Raw genomic sequence first — 15,503 nt, forward strand, 5'->3', positions numbered from 1 at the left:
TATGCATTAGACACAGCTGCATTCACTTTAAATAGGGCACCATCAAAATCCGTTGAGACGACACCATACGAACTGTGGTATGGCAAAAGGCCAAAGTTGTCGTTCATAAAGTTTGGGGATGTGATGCTTATGTCAAAAAGCTTCAGCCTGAAAAGCTGGAACCCAAAGCGGAAAAGTGCATCTTCATAGGTTACCCAAAAGAGACAGTTGGGTACACCTTCTATCTCAAATCCGAGAGCAAAGTGTTTGTTGCTAAAAACGGAGCTTTTCTCGAGAAGGAGTTTCTCTCGAGAGAATTGAGTGGGAGGAAGATAGAACTTGATGAGGTTGTCGAACCTCTCATCCCTCTGGATGGTGGCACAGGGCAAGGGGAAACCCCTGTCGTTGCGATGCCGATTGAGGAGGAAGTTAATGATGATGATCATGAAACTCCGGTTCAAGTTCCTATCGAACCACGCAGGTCGACGAGACCACGTGCTGCTCCAAAGTGGTACGGTAATCCCGTCTTATCAATCATGTAGTTGGACAACAATGAGCCTGCGAATTATGAAGAAGCAATGGTGGGCCCAGATTCCAACAAATGTCTGGAGGCCATGAAGTCCGAGATAGGATCCATGTATGAAAACAAAGTGTGGACTTTGGAAGTACTACCTGAGGGCCGCAAGGCTATTCAGAACAAATGGATCTTTAAGAAGACGGACGCTGACGGCAATGTGACCGTTTATAAAGCTCGACTTGTGGCAAAGGGTTTTTCACAAGTTCAAGGAGTTGACTACGATGAGACATTCTCACCCGTAGCAATGCTTAAGTCCGTCAGAATCATGTTAGCAATATCTGCATTTTTCGATTATGAAATCTGGTAGATGGATGTCAAAACGGCGTTCCTTAACGGTTTCCTTAAGGAAGAGTTGTATATGATGCAACCCTAAGGTTTTGTCGATCCTAAAAATGCTAACAAGGTATGCAAGCTCCAGCGATCCATTTATGGACTGGTGCAAGCATCTCGGAGTTGGAATAAACGCTTTGATGAGGTGATCAAAGCATTCGGGTTTATACAAGTGGTTGGAGAATCTTGTATTTACAAGAAAGTGAGTGGGAGCTCTGTGGCATTTCTAATATTATATGTGGATGACATATTGCTGATTGGAAACAATGTAGAGTTTTTGGAGAGCGTAAAGGATTACTTGAATAAAAGTTTCTCTATGAAGGACCTAGGAGAAGCTGCTTACATTCTAGGCATTAAGATCTACAGGGATAGATCGAAATGCCGGATAGGACTTTCACAAAGCACATACCTTGATAAAGTTTTGAAGAGGTTCAAAATGGAACAGTCCAAGAAAGGGTTCTTGCCAGTTTAACAAGGTATGAGATTGAGTAAGACTCAGTGCCCAGCAACTGATAAAGATAGAGAGCATATGAGCACCGTCCCCTATGCTTCAGCCATAGGATCTATCATGTATGCAATGTTGTGCACTAGACCAGACGTTAGCCTGGCCATAAGTATGGCAGGCAGGTTCCAGAGTAATCCAGGAGTGGATCACTGGACGGCGGTCAAGAATATCCTGAAGTACCTGAAAAGGACTAAGGATATGTTTCTCGTGTATGGAGGTGACGAAGAGCTCGCCGTAAAGGATTACGTCGATGCAAGCTTTGACACAGATCCGGACGACTCTAAGTCGCAGACCGAATACGTATTTATTCTTAATGGGGGTGCGGTAAGCTGGTGCAGTTCCAAGGAAAGCGGAGTACATGGCTGCCTCGGAGGCAGCTAAGGAGGGTGTCTGGATGAAGCAGCTCATGACGGATCTTGGAGTGGTGCCAAGCGCACTGAATCCAATAACCTTGTTCTGTGACAACACGGGTGCCATTGCCTTAGCAAAGGAATCACGGTTTCACAAGAAGACCAAACACATCAAACGACGCTTCAATCTCATCCGCGACTACGTCGAAGGGGAGGACGTAAATATATGCAAAGTGCACACGGATCTGAATGTAGCAGACCCCCTGACTAAACCTCTTCCACGGGCAAAGCATCATCAACACCAGAACTGTATGGGTGTTAGATTTATTACAATGTAATTCACATGGTGATGTGAGGGTTAGATTATTGACTCTAGTGCAAGTGGGAGACTGTTGGAATTATTCCCTAGAGGCAATAATAAATATAGTTATTATTATAATTCCTGTATCAAGATAATCATTTATTATCCGTGCTATAATTGTATTGAATGAAGACTTATATACATGTGTGGATACATAGACAAAACACTGTCCCTAGCAAGCCTCTAGTTGGCTAGCCAGTTGATCAAAGATAGTCAGGGTCTTCTGACTATATACAAGGTGTTGTTGCTTGATAACTGGATCAGGTCATTAGGAGAATCACGTGATGGACTAGACCCAAACTAATAGACGTAGCACGTTGATCGTGTCATTTTTTTGCTACTGTTTTCTGCGTGTCAAGTATTTGTTCCTATGACCATGAGATCATATAACTCACTGACATCGGAGGAATGCTTTGTGTGTATCAAACGTTGCAACGTAACTGGGTGACTATAAAGATGCTCTACAGGTATCTCCGAAGGTGTTCGTTGAGTTAGTATGGATCGAGACTGGGATTTGTCACTCCGTGTGATGGAGAGGTATCTTGGGGCCCACTCGGTAATACAACATCACACACAAGCCTAGCAAGCAATGTAACTTAGTGTAAGTTGCGGGATCTTGTATTACGGAACGAGTAAAGAGACTTACCGGTAAACGAGATTGAAATAGGTATGCGGATACTGACGATCGAATCTCGGGCAAGTAACATACCGAAGGAGAAAGGGAATGACATACGGGATTATATGAATCCCTGGCACTAAGATTCAAACGATAAGATCTTCGTAGAATATGTGGGATCCAATATGGGCATCGAGGTCCCGCTATTGGATATTGACCGAGGAGTTACTCGGGTCATGTCTACATAGTTCTCGAACCCGCAGGGTCTGCACACTTAAGGTTCGATGTTGTTCTATGCGTATTTGAGTTATATGGTTGGTTACCGAATGTTGTTAGGAGTCCGAGATGAAATCACGGACATCACGAGGGTTTCCGGAATGGTCTGGAAACAAAGATTGATATATAGGATGACCTCATTTGATTACCGGAAGGTTTTCGGGGTTACCGGGAATGTACCGGGAATGACGAATAGGTTCCGAGTGTTCAGCGGGGGGCAGCCCACCCCGGGGAAGCCCATAGGCCTTGGGGGTGGCGCACTAGCCCTTGGTGGGCTGGTGGCCCTATGCGCCATAGATAGAAAATCAAAGAGAAAAGAAAAAAAAAGGAGGTGGGAAGGGAGAGAAGGACTCCACCTTCCAATCCTAGTTGGACTAGGATTGGAGGAGGACTCTTCCTCCCCTTGGTGCGCAGCCCTTGGGGCTCCTTGAGCCTCAAGGCAAGCCTCCCCTCACTCCTCCTATATATATGGAGCTATTAGGGCTGATTTGAGACAACTTTTCCAAGGCAGCCTGACCACATACCTCCATGGTTTTACCTCTAGATCGCGTTTCTGCGGAGCTCGGGCGAAGCCCTTTTGAGATTACATCGCCACCAACCTCCGGAGCGCCGTCACGCTGCCGGAGAACTCATCTACCTCTCCGTCTCTCTTGCTGGATCAAGAAGGCCGAGATCATCGTCGAGCTGTACGTGTGATGAACGCAGAGGTGCCGTCCGTTCGGCACTAGATCGTGAGACGGATCGCGGGACGGTTCGTGGGACGGTTCGCGGGGCGGATCGAGGGATGTGAGGACATTCCACTACATCTACCGCGTTTACTAACGCTTCTGCTGTGCGATCTACAAGGGTACGTAGATCGGAAATCCCCTCTCGTAGATGGACATCACCATGATAGGTCTTCGTGCGAGTAGGAAATTTTTTGTTTCCCATGCGACGTTACCCAACAGCAAGATGATCACGATGGGTTCCACAACAATCCCAAACAATTAAGCAACGGGCAATACCATGTGTTCACCACCAATGCCTGCAAGCGTGATTAGAAGGTGAGTCACCGAGCGTACAGTGTATCTGAGCCGGCGCTCCCCAGGTACCTCCACTGGTCCAAGCAGACTATCTCGTGGAGTAGGGAGGATCACCCGCCCAGAATTGACAACCCCGGCGACTTAGCATTGGTCATGGCTCCTCAAGTCGGGGGATACACCCTATCGAAGGTGCTGATGGATGGTGGTAGCAGCATCAACATACTATACTTCGACACTTTTCAAAGGATGAACCTGCTAGAGAAAGACCTAATGCCGTCAACCACGGTATTCCATGGAATTGTCCCAGGTAAGTCGGCATACCCCATAGGCCGGGTTAAACTCACAGTGGCGTTTGGAATAGCATCCAATTACAGGAGTTAGTCACTTATATTTTAGGTGGTCAAGTTAAAGAGCCCTTACAATGCGTTGTTTGGGCGACCGGCTTACGCCCGTTTCATGGCTCGCCGCTGCTATGTTTACCTTAAACTTAAGATGCCTGGTCCTAAGGGACCCATCACGGTTGATGGTGACTGGAGGATAGCAAGAGAGTGTGAGGAAGGGGATGTGGCTTACGCAGAAGTCGCTTGTGCTGCAAAAGAGCTCAAGTATCACCAGGCCAATGTTGATCCAGCAGATATGTCACCTCTCAAGAAGCCAACAACAGACGCTGAGCCGCCCGTCAAGTTCAAACCAACGGATGACACTAAGATGCTGGATTTCGTTCCTCGCGACTCATCCAAGCAGTTTACTATCGGGGCGGGTCTGGATCCTAAATAGGAAAGCGCGCTCATCAAATTCATCTGTGAGAATCGGGACATCTTCGCGTGGAAACCTTCTGACATGCCTGGTGTACCGAGAGAATTCGCTAAGCACCATCTTAATGTTGACCCAGAAGCAAAGCCGATTCAGCAATATCTTTGCGGGTTCAATGAGGAACGACGCAAGGCAATCGGGGAAGAAGTCGCCCGTCTTTTGGCCGCCGGATTCATCGTAGAGGTCTTCCACCCCAAGTGGTTGGCTAACCCGGTCCTGGTGCTCAAGAAGAACGGTACCTTCCACATGTGCATTGATTACATAGATCTTAACAGAGCTTGTCCAAAGGACCCTTTCGCCCTTCCCCGCATCGATCAAATCATTGATTCAGTGGCGGGCTGCGAGCATCTGTGTTTCTTGCACGCTTATTGTGGATATCACCAAATCAAGATGGCTGTGGAAGATTAGGAGAAGACAACTTTTATAACCCCATTCGGGGCTTTTTGTTATGTGTCCATGCCGTCCGGGCTCAAAAGCGCTAGGGCGACTTACCAGCGTTGCATCCAAAAGTGTCTCCGTGGCCAAATCGGACGCAATGTCCACGCTTACGTTGATGGCATTGTGGTTAAAACTCATAGGAGGGAGACGCTCTTGGAAGATTTAAGGCAAAGTTTTGACAACCTGCGGGTATATCAGATGAAGCTTAATCCCACCAAATGTGTCTTTGGTGTTCCCGCAGGAAAGTTGTTGGGTTTCCTGGTGTCCGAACGCGGCATTGAGGCCAACCCGGACAAAATTGAGGCAGTTACTTCGCTTGGGAAACCAGCGAATATCAATCAAGTTCAACGCATGACGGGTCGTATCGCGGCTTTAAGTCGCTTCATAAGCCGCCTGGGGGACAAAGCTATTCCCCTCTATCAGTTCCTTAAGAAATCTGACCATTTTGTTTGGACAGACGAGGCCAATGAAGCTTTTGAAGCCTTGAAGCAGCAGCTGGTCAACCCGCCAGTTTTGGCCGCCCTGACTGAAAAAGAACCTATGCTTCTGTACATCACGGCGAACTCCAAGGCGGTGAGCGTGGCAGTAGCTATCGAAGGGAAGGAAGAAGGAAAGGAATATCCGGTACAACGCCCGGTGTACTTCATTAGCGAGGTGCTAACCCTCTCCAAGCAACGTTACCCGCACTGGCAGAAGCTGGTCTATGGGGTCTTTATGGCGAGTCGGAAGCTCAAACACTATTTCCAAGAGCATCCCATCATGATGGTTAGATCCGCTCCTCTCGGGGACATCATCCAAAACCGAGAAGCGACAGGGCGGATCGCCAAATGGGCGATCGAACTTGGGCCGCACCACGTGCGGTACACCCCTCGCATGGCCATCAAATCCCAGGCATTGGTCGACTTCGTCAATGATTGGACCGAATTGCAGATTCCAGAAGACAAGCCTGACCTCACGTATTGGACTATCTACTTTGATGGGTCTAGGCAATTAGAAGGCTCGGGGGCTGGCGTGGTGTTGATTTTGCCGCAGGGAGACAAATTCTGTTATGTTCTCCGACTCATGTTTCCATGCACCAACAATGCTGCAGAGTATGAAGCCTTGCTTCATGGTTTGCGACTCGCCAAAGAGATGAACCTCACGCGTGTGAGATGTCTTGGCGATTCTGATCTGGTGGCCCAACAAGTTTCAGGTACTTGGGATTCTCGGGACCCCGTGATGGCGGCTTACAAAAGGGCTGTGTCTAACGTGGCGGGTCATTTCCATGGCTATCAAGTTGATCATATCGACCAGCGCCTTAACGAAGCAGCTGACGCCCTTTCACGTCTCGGCTCACAACGTAAGCCAGTTCCTCCCAATGTTTTTCTGGATATTTTGCATAATCCTTCTGTAAGGTTGTCCTCAGAAGAGGAGTTGTTAGTACCATACCCTGAGTCCCAGTTCGTGGTGGCTCTCCGGGTTACGCCGGATTGGGTTGTTCCTTATTTGGCATATATTGCACGAGGCGAGCTACCTTCGGATGAGGTGTTGGTCGCCAAATCGTTCGTCGGAGCAAATCTCTGGTCATCATCAATGGCGAGTTATATAAGCGAAGCACTTCTGGGGTATTCCAACGATGCGTTTCTTCCGAAGAAGGATGCGTAATTTTGAACGACATCCATGCCGGAGATTGTGGGCATCATGCCGGGTCACGTTCCCTGGTCTCAAAGGCGTTCCGTCACGGATTCTTTTGCTTGGCGGATCATGCAGACGCAGAAGAGATAGTTCGTCGATGTGATGGTTACCAGCGTTACGGACGACAGGCTCATGTTCCGGCTCAAGAACTAAGGATGATACCTATTACTTGGCCTTTTGCGTTCTCGGGGCTAGACATGGTTGGTCCCTTTAAGATGTCATCCAACAAGAGAACTCATCTACTGGTGGCGGTTGATAAATTCACCAAGTGGGTCGAAGCAGAACCTGTTGGTGCTTGCGATGCAAAAAGAGCGATCAAGTTCTTGAAAAAACTGATCTTCCGGTTCGGATATCCACATAGCATCATTACTGATAATGGTACTAATCTATCACAAGGAGCAATGCAGGAGTTTTGCCACCGTGAGCACATTCGGCTTGATATATCTGCGGTTGCTCATCCACAATCTAATGGGCAAGCGAAACGGGCGAATCAGGAAGTTTTGCGAGGAATCAAGCCCCGACTTATGGTTCCCCTCGAACGCACCCCAGGGTGTTGGGTTGAGGAGTTGCCTTCAGTACTATGGAGCATCCGAGCCACCCCAAACCGTTCTACGGGTTTTACTCCCTTTTTCCTGGTATACGGAGCAGAAGCTGTTCTTCCCACTGACATTAGGCATGACTCACCCAGAGTTGCTGCTTATGTGGAACAGGATAACGAGTTGGCGCGTCAAGATTCTTTGGACTCTTTGGAGGAAGCACGCGATTTGGCTGGCACCCGATCGTCTATTTATCAGCAGGACTTGCGGCGTTACCATAGCCGCCAGGTCAAGAGCCGAACTTTTCAGGAGGGCGACTTAGTGCTTCGATTGATCCAAGACCGCACTAGCATGGATAAGTTATCACCACCATGGGAAGGACCATTCGTCATCAGCAAAAGCCTTCGCAACGGGTCATACTATTTGGTGGATCTTCGGCCTGATCGGCCAACCAGAGAGGCTGAGTCAACTCGCCCCTGGAACAGAGCCCACTTGCGGCATTATTACACTTGAGTTATTGGCTTTGTTTTTTCTTCCCTTGAAAATTGTAAGTCTTTCATTTTTATAAAGCAATGAAATTGATGCCCACGAATTCTGGGGACTTTCCTGCTATTTCATCTTATTGAAAGTATGGATTTTTATTGCTCTTCGACAAGTCGCCCAAGCATGGGCGCTATCCATACCAGAGAGCATAAGTCGCCACGCTGCACTTATTACAACACTGGGTATCGATAAGCCAAAGAGGATCAAGTTGCTACAAGCGCGCGATCCAAGCATAGGAGCCTTATATGATTCTGTGGATTAGGCCAGTTTACTTGGGGGTTATTTGCTCCCAAGTCGTTTTGTGGTAAGAGCGTATACGCTTCTACAATCCTATGACCGGTCTTTCCCCTAATCATAGGTCACTTGGGGGCTTCCTCTCATTGAGATCAGCCTTACTACCCATTTGGCCTGCGAAAAATTACCGCATTACAAATGGTTATACTAGACTGTGTGTTGGCCGAATCGCCATATGGACCCATGAACTCTTGGCGAGTTACTCCGCTTTATGGACCCGGAACTCGCCTTCGCTAAAACATGCATGGTACCGGCTAGCGCCCCACATGGAAAATAGAGAAACCATTGGTTCACTGAACCTGCTTCACTGAAGCTTGACTCGTGCCTGATCAGCCGATCTAAATACTTGAGCTTTTTTACACAAAAAGTCTCCCTCGGGTAGCACTTGAGTTTATATAACTCGTCCTATCCTGTCGCGACTTGAACAAGCTGACAAAATTCTTACTTTCACCTTCCTGGCACTGCCACAAGGTTTTGCAAATTTTTCCGACTCACCGAAACATCTTGAGTCGGTATCATTTATTATCATCCATTACTCACTGAGGTGGTTTGATGTATGTTTTTAGCCTAACAGATTGATGATCAAAATCTCTACTGACATGGCGGGTCAAGCATCATAAGGCGCCCTGAGGGCGACACAAGGGTTTTAAAGAAATCGCAGAACAAGGTTGTTTTCTAAAATAACCTATTACATGGCTCCGATGGCCAGTTTCATGAACAACTACTCCGCTGATGTCCCTGGGTCAGCTTGCTTTGAGCTCTGGCCGACTTCAAGTTGTAAGTCGCCCAACACCCAATTACATTTGGATAAGGCGGCGAATTCATCTTCATCATTCAAAAATGTCGAGAGGTCCGCCTCCAAATCAAAAGGGTTCTTGGGCCGACGCGGAGTCAAGCTGGTTGTCACAAAGGTCGGCGGATTTATTTTCTTATTCTTGTCATCATAAGTAGCTTGATACTTTGATAAACCCAAACTTGCTACAAGCTGAGTCACCGCCGAGCGAGATTCTTTGACAACGCGCTGATAATCATCTTGAGTAAATTCTGACCCGTCGTCCTTGAGCTGGGGAAAGCCTGCTGCTACTTCTTCAGGTTTTAGTTCTGGAGCGTACGCTAAGCACCGACTCAACGTAGTCAGTACCCCTTTCGGGGCAGCTGATTGGGTTAGCTCACCTATCTGAGGCGGAAGGGTAGATAAGCAGCCAAGCATCTTTTTGATTGATGTTATGGGTTCCTTGGCGCCCATCACTGCCTTCACGGTCAGCACGCTTCCAGTATACAGTTGCTCTGTTAATGTGTAAATTGCCTTTAACATCAAGATACAGTCATCCTGAAGGTTGGCGGCTCTCGGACCTATATAAGGGATAATGATGGTCAGTAACTTCTTCATACTAAGTTTTTTTTACAAATTACAAGATCAGGGTTTGCTTCTTACCAAAGATAGCCTGTGCCATGTTGGAGATATGTTGCTTTAAGCCGGCCAGCTCTTGTTGCATGGTTTCCAGTTTTGCTTCAGCTTTTTCCGCTCGCTTTAGCGCGGCGCCTTGATCAGCTTGAGCCTTCTTGTGGGCGGCCTTCAGCTTCTCCATCTCAGATAAGATCACTTGACATTTTTCTTCTGATCTAGCCCGTGTGTCTTGCTGGTCGGCTAAACTTTTCTTTAAGTCGCCCAACGCCGATTCTGCTTGGGCAAGAGATTCCTGTCAAAATATATTATCAAGGGGCAAGTCTCAGAATTATTGCAAGCAACATCTCTGACACTTGGGGCTAATGTATAATTTTTTAGACAAAATTATACAAGATCAAGACCCGACTCATCTTTTAACAGATGACCCGGCCCTTGGGGGTTAGAGGTCGAAAGTTTTTCTCATATCAAGACCCGGCTCATCTTTCAACAGATGACCCGGCCCTTGGGGGTTATAGGTCGCAAGATTTTTCTAATATCATGACCCGGCTCATCTTTCAACAGATGACCCGGCCCTTGGGGGCTAATACGGATGGTATGCATTAAGGCGTACCTCATGTCTGTTCTTTATCATAAGGAGTAGATTCTTCTCCATTTCATAACACGCCTCCAGGCGACTTGCAAAGCCGGAGCAGAGCTCTTTAAATTCAAGATTTTCATACTAGGATAGTTTGGCGTTGGAAATCTCATGTCCAGTAGAAGGCTGGGTTGATGTTGATACATGCTTCGACAAGACTGCTGAAGCCGGCTTAGAGAAGCTAGTACCAGTGATGATTACAACATCTGGATCCTGTGCCGTTTTCAACGGACTCGGCGGATTGGGCGTTTCCGTGCCTTCCTTGGGAGAACTTGGGAGGTCCGCTTGGTCATCAGGTTTATCCTTTGCTGGGTTAGCCAGAGTCGGCGCCTGTTTTTCAATAGGTTCCATAGCTGTAGTGGAAGTTGATCCGCCAGTTTTCCTTTTCTTCGCTTGTTCTCTAAAAAGAGAAGGGGATATGCTTAAAAACAAATATCATCATTAGGACAAATGTAAGTATTATAAGGACTTACACTGGAACGCAGATCATTAGCGGAAGGGCTGACATCACTGAGTCGCCTGACGAAGGGGGAGAATTCTGCAAAAGTAATACCTTAAGATATGAGCAAATTATAAGTATGATCCAAAAGGAAGCAAAGGGGGACGCTGCTAGACGGATACCTCATTTTGCCTCTTCTTGGTAGGAGTTTTCGCTGGTAACCCGGACACCAAGTCTCCATAGTGACTCCGAGTCTTCCGATAGGAAGCATGTTGCACTTTATTCAAAAGGAAATTAGGATCCAGACAAGCATTTGGGTGAGACATGGGAACCTTCCCACAAACCCGCATGGCCGGCTTAGGCGGAGGAGAAGATGACTCGGAAGAAATAGAAATTACCTCTACGGAGTCTTCTTGGCTTTCGTTGCCATCATTCTATACATAAGAGATACAGAGGTATAAATACAAATTATAGCAATGGGTGTCAAGACATAGAAGAGATAATTTTACCTCTGAAGATACGTCGCCGATTTGGGATTCGTCCACATCAGACGGTTCAGTGATGGCAGCTTTTCTTTTCCTCTTGGATTTCTTTTTTGGAGGCGGCCTGGCTTGCTTCAGGGCCATCTGTTTCGGCCTCTTGGACCAGAATAGATCACCTTTCTGAAGTGGAATTTTTATTATGCGGATCAGAATTCAAGTAAGTCGGAAAGAATAAATCAAAGGCGGGTTAAGTTATTTACCTTAGGAGCCGGGTTGATCTTGTAGAATGGCTTAAGCCCTATTTGGCTACACTTGGCCAAGGGCTCGCCGATCAGCTTCTTGATGATGGTCACAATATCATTTTCCGTCAGTGCTATATGGAAGTAGCATTGGGGATGGTCCAAGGTGACATCAAACTCACACATTAAGCCGTCTCGGCGACTTAAGGGAAGGATGCGCCATTCTACCCAGCAGCAGATCAAATCAATCCCAGTGAGACCATTGTTTGTCAAAGATCGTAACTCGGATAGCACCAGAATAAAGTTCGACTCCTCTTCTTTAGTGAGCTTGTCTGGAAGTTTAAAGTTTGTAGGAAGGCGTTCCTCCCTATAGCCAAGGAGCTTGTTTTCACCCTCAGGAGAAGTCTCTTGGCAATAAAACCAAGACTCGCCCCAGCCTTTGGGATGGCTTGGCATGGCGAGTGATGGGAATGAGCTGTCCCTACGGCATTGAACATTGACGCCTCCAAGTTCTAAGCTAGGGCCATTGGAAAATTCGGTCTGGCGATTCAAATGGAACTAATACCAGAACAAAGGAACTGAAGGTTCCATCCGCAAGTAGGCTTCGCAGAACACTTGGAACTGACATAAGTTACTAATCGAGTTGGGTCCTCAGTCTTGGAGGCGGACGTTCATGAAAGTCATGGCATCTTTGAGGAATTTTGACCCTGGCGGCTTAAACCCCCGTTCGAGGTGTTCAGCAAAGACAACTATTTCCCCTTCCTTCGGGTTGGGAATTTCTTCTCCAAACCCGGATCGCCATCCGATAACCTCTTTTGGGTCGAGGTTTCCCGTCTTCATACAGTCGTTGAAAAAAGCTTCATCAACTTTGGTCGGGAGCCAATCGGCTTTGAAAACGGTACCCATGGCTACAAAGGAAAAGATTACGGATAAATTAACTCGCCGAGTGCTTACTGGGTGGTTAAAAGGATCAATTAACTCGCCGAACATTTGTCAGGTGACTAAGGGAGTCTATTGACACGCCAACAAGGGATCGGGTCAGGATACAAGGGAGATTTAGGAATTTCCTACTTTTTAAGGGAGACAACTCAGAGCTTCAGAGATGTTCACTAAAATGGTGAAGTACGGATCTACAAACAAGTTTTATACAGCAGACAGTAAAACATAGATCTACAGAGCAGGCGAAAATGAATAGAAAAAGGCCTCGATAAAATTAAACAGCCTATGGCTAGGGTGAAAACAGTAAAGCTGGTTTGACAGAAGCCTTTTTAGTTCCTTGGCAGGAGTTAATCGGTTGAGAGTATGGTTGAAATTACCGCGCCTAGCACTACTGCAAATTAACCATTATGTAAATGAAAGGATTTGAGGTGCGCTAAGGAACCGGCGGACAATGAACACCGAAGAGCTTAGATCTGTTTCTAATGGTGAAAGGCTGACCTGATGGTGGTGTCTGGTGGCGACCAAGAGAAATCCGCGGTGATTGCAGCGTCCTTGGGCGGCCTGGAGACGCGTCAGACGAGGTGGCCGGAGGTGGAGCTTTCCTCGGGCGGCGGTGAAGCTCTCGATGTGGTCGCGAGGAAGAAGAAGACCAGCGAAATGGGTAGGTCGGGATGCGCCCTGCCTTCTTCCCCGAGCCTATTTATTGGATCGGGCGCTGGAATCAAGGCGCCTTGCACGGGAATTGAAACAGGGTTAAAGATTCGGTTTAATAGCGCCAAGATTTTCGGGATATCTGTGCCGAAAGATCCGTTGGCGATTGTGTCATCATTTCTTCCGAGATTAAAGGGTAAGATGGTGTCAGCAAGAAACGGTTCGGCGACTTGGATATTTCAACGAAAGATGGCGGATTAAGCGTATGATGTGTAAAAAGAGGAGAGTGAGCTACCCCTAACCAGGTAAGAATTGGCGTGAACAGGTTCGAGTCAATCTGGGGCCTAATGTTGGGGATATTATCTGTTGTGTGACCTGTCCTGGTTGGGCCGGGTCACCAAGCGGGTGACTCATCCATTAGCAATTTAAGCTTTGGCCCAATAAAGCCCAGGAGCTAGATGGCGGTTCAAGATCTTGGTGAAGAGTCGATCATTGGGAAGGTCTTCAAGTCTTGGGAAGCACGGCGACTTAGAGATAGGAAGAATCATGACTTGCATAATGGCAAGGACTCTTTTAAACCTTAAGGGCTTGACCTGTATATAAACGCGAGTCCCGGGGAAGGAGAGGGCAGGTTAGAAATCATCGAGAGCTAGGTTAGGCGAGTTACGCCCTCCTTGTAATAAAAACATCATAAATACAACACAAAGCAGGACATAGGCTTTTTCCTCCTCACGAGGGGCCGAACCTGGGTAAATCTCTGTCTCACTGCCGTTCAACCCCTTTGAGTCGCCACCAAGGTGCGATGGCTCCAACACTAAGTCCTTTCACGAGGACATCTGCCGTGACAAAATCACGACAGTATGCACCATATCAAATAGGGCGCGACTATGACATTCGAACACACCATCACACTATGGTGTTTTAGGTGGCATGAGATGTGAAACAATTTTCACATTTGTCTTAATTGTGTACCAAACTCGCAACTCAGATATTCATATCTATGATCATATCATAGATTTGTTACCCTCTTGTCACGACGATCTTCACTCTGAAATAGCTTTGAACTTTTCAATATTTCAGACTTGTGATTCATCAAGTAAATACTCCTGTATCTACTCAAATCGTCAGTGAAGTAAGAACATAACGATATCCACTGCGTGCCTCAGCACTCATTGGACTGCACACATAAAAAATGTATTACTTCCAACAAGTTACTTTCTTGTTCCATGTGGTATGATTTGCATGTCTCAAGTGATTCAAAATCAGGTGAGTCCAAACGATCCATCTGCATGGAGTATCTTCATGCATTTTACACCAACATGACTCAAGTGGTAGTGCCACAAGTAAGTGGTACTATCTTTACTACTTTGTATCTTTTGGCATCAATGTTATGAACATGTGTAGCACTATGATCGAGATTCAATAAACCATTGAAGGTAATTATTCAAGCAAACAGAATAACCATTATTCTCTTTAAATGAATAATCTATTGCAATAAACACGATCCAATCATGTTCATGCTCAACGCAAACACGAAATAACAATTATTTAGTTTTAACACCAATCCCGATGGTAGAGGGAGCGTGCGATGTTTGATCACATCAACCTTAGAATTACTTCCAACACACATCGTCACCTCACCCTTGCTAGTATCCTTTTAATCCGTAGTTAAACCTTTGAGTTACTAACACTTAGCAACTAAACTGGTATCAAATACCCTGGTTAATAGCAATACTAGTAAGGTACACATCAATATCAGGTATATCCAATATACTTTTGTTGACTTTGCCAGCCTTCTCATCTACCAAGTATCTAGGGTAGTTCCGCCTAAGTGAACGATTCCCTCATAACAGAAGCACTTAGTCTTGGGTTTGGGTCCAACCCTGGGTTTCTTCACTAGAGCAGCAACTGTTTTGCCGTTTCATAAAGTACCCCTTCTTGCCATTGCCCTTTCTTGAAACTAGTTGTTTTACTAACCATCAACAATTGATGCTCCTTCTTGATTTCTACTTTCGTAGTGTCAAACATTGCGAATCGCTCGAGGGTCATCATACCTATCCTTGATACGTTGTAGTTCACCACGAAGCTCTAGTAGCTTGGTGGCAGTGAGTTTGGAGAACCATCACTATCTCATCTGGAAGATTAACTCCCACTTGATTCAAGTGACTGTTGTACTCAGACAATCTGAGCACATGCTCAATGATTGAGCTTTTCTACTTTACTTTGTAGACAAAGAATCTTGTCGGAGGTCTCATACCTCTAAACAAGGGCATGAGCATGAAATCCCAATTTCATCTCTTAGAACATCTCATATGTTCCGTGACGTTAAAACCATTTTCAGCGCCTCAATTCTAAGCCGTTAAGTATTATGGACTGAACTATCACGTAGTCATCAAA

Source organism: Hordeum vulgare, chromosome 4H, assembly GCF_904849725.1.
Source record: "Hordeum vulgare subsp. vulgare chromosome 4H, MorexV3_pseudomolecules_assembly, whole genome shotgun sequence".
NCBI lineage: Eukaryota > Viridiplantae > Streptophyta > Magnoliopsida > Poales > Poaceae > Hordeum > Hordeum vulgare.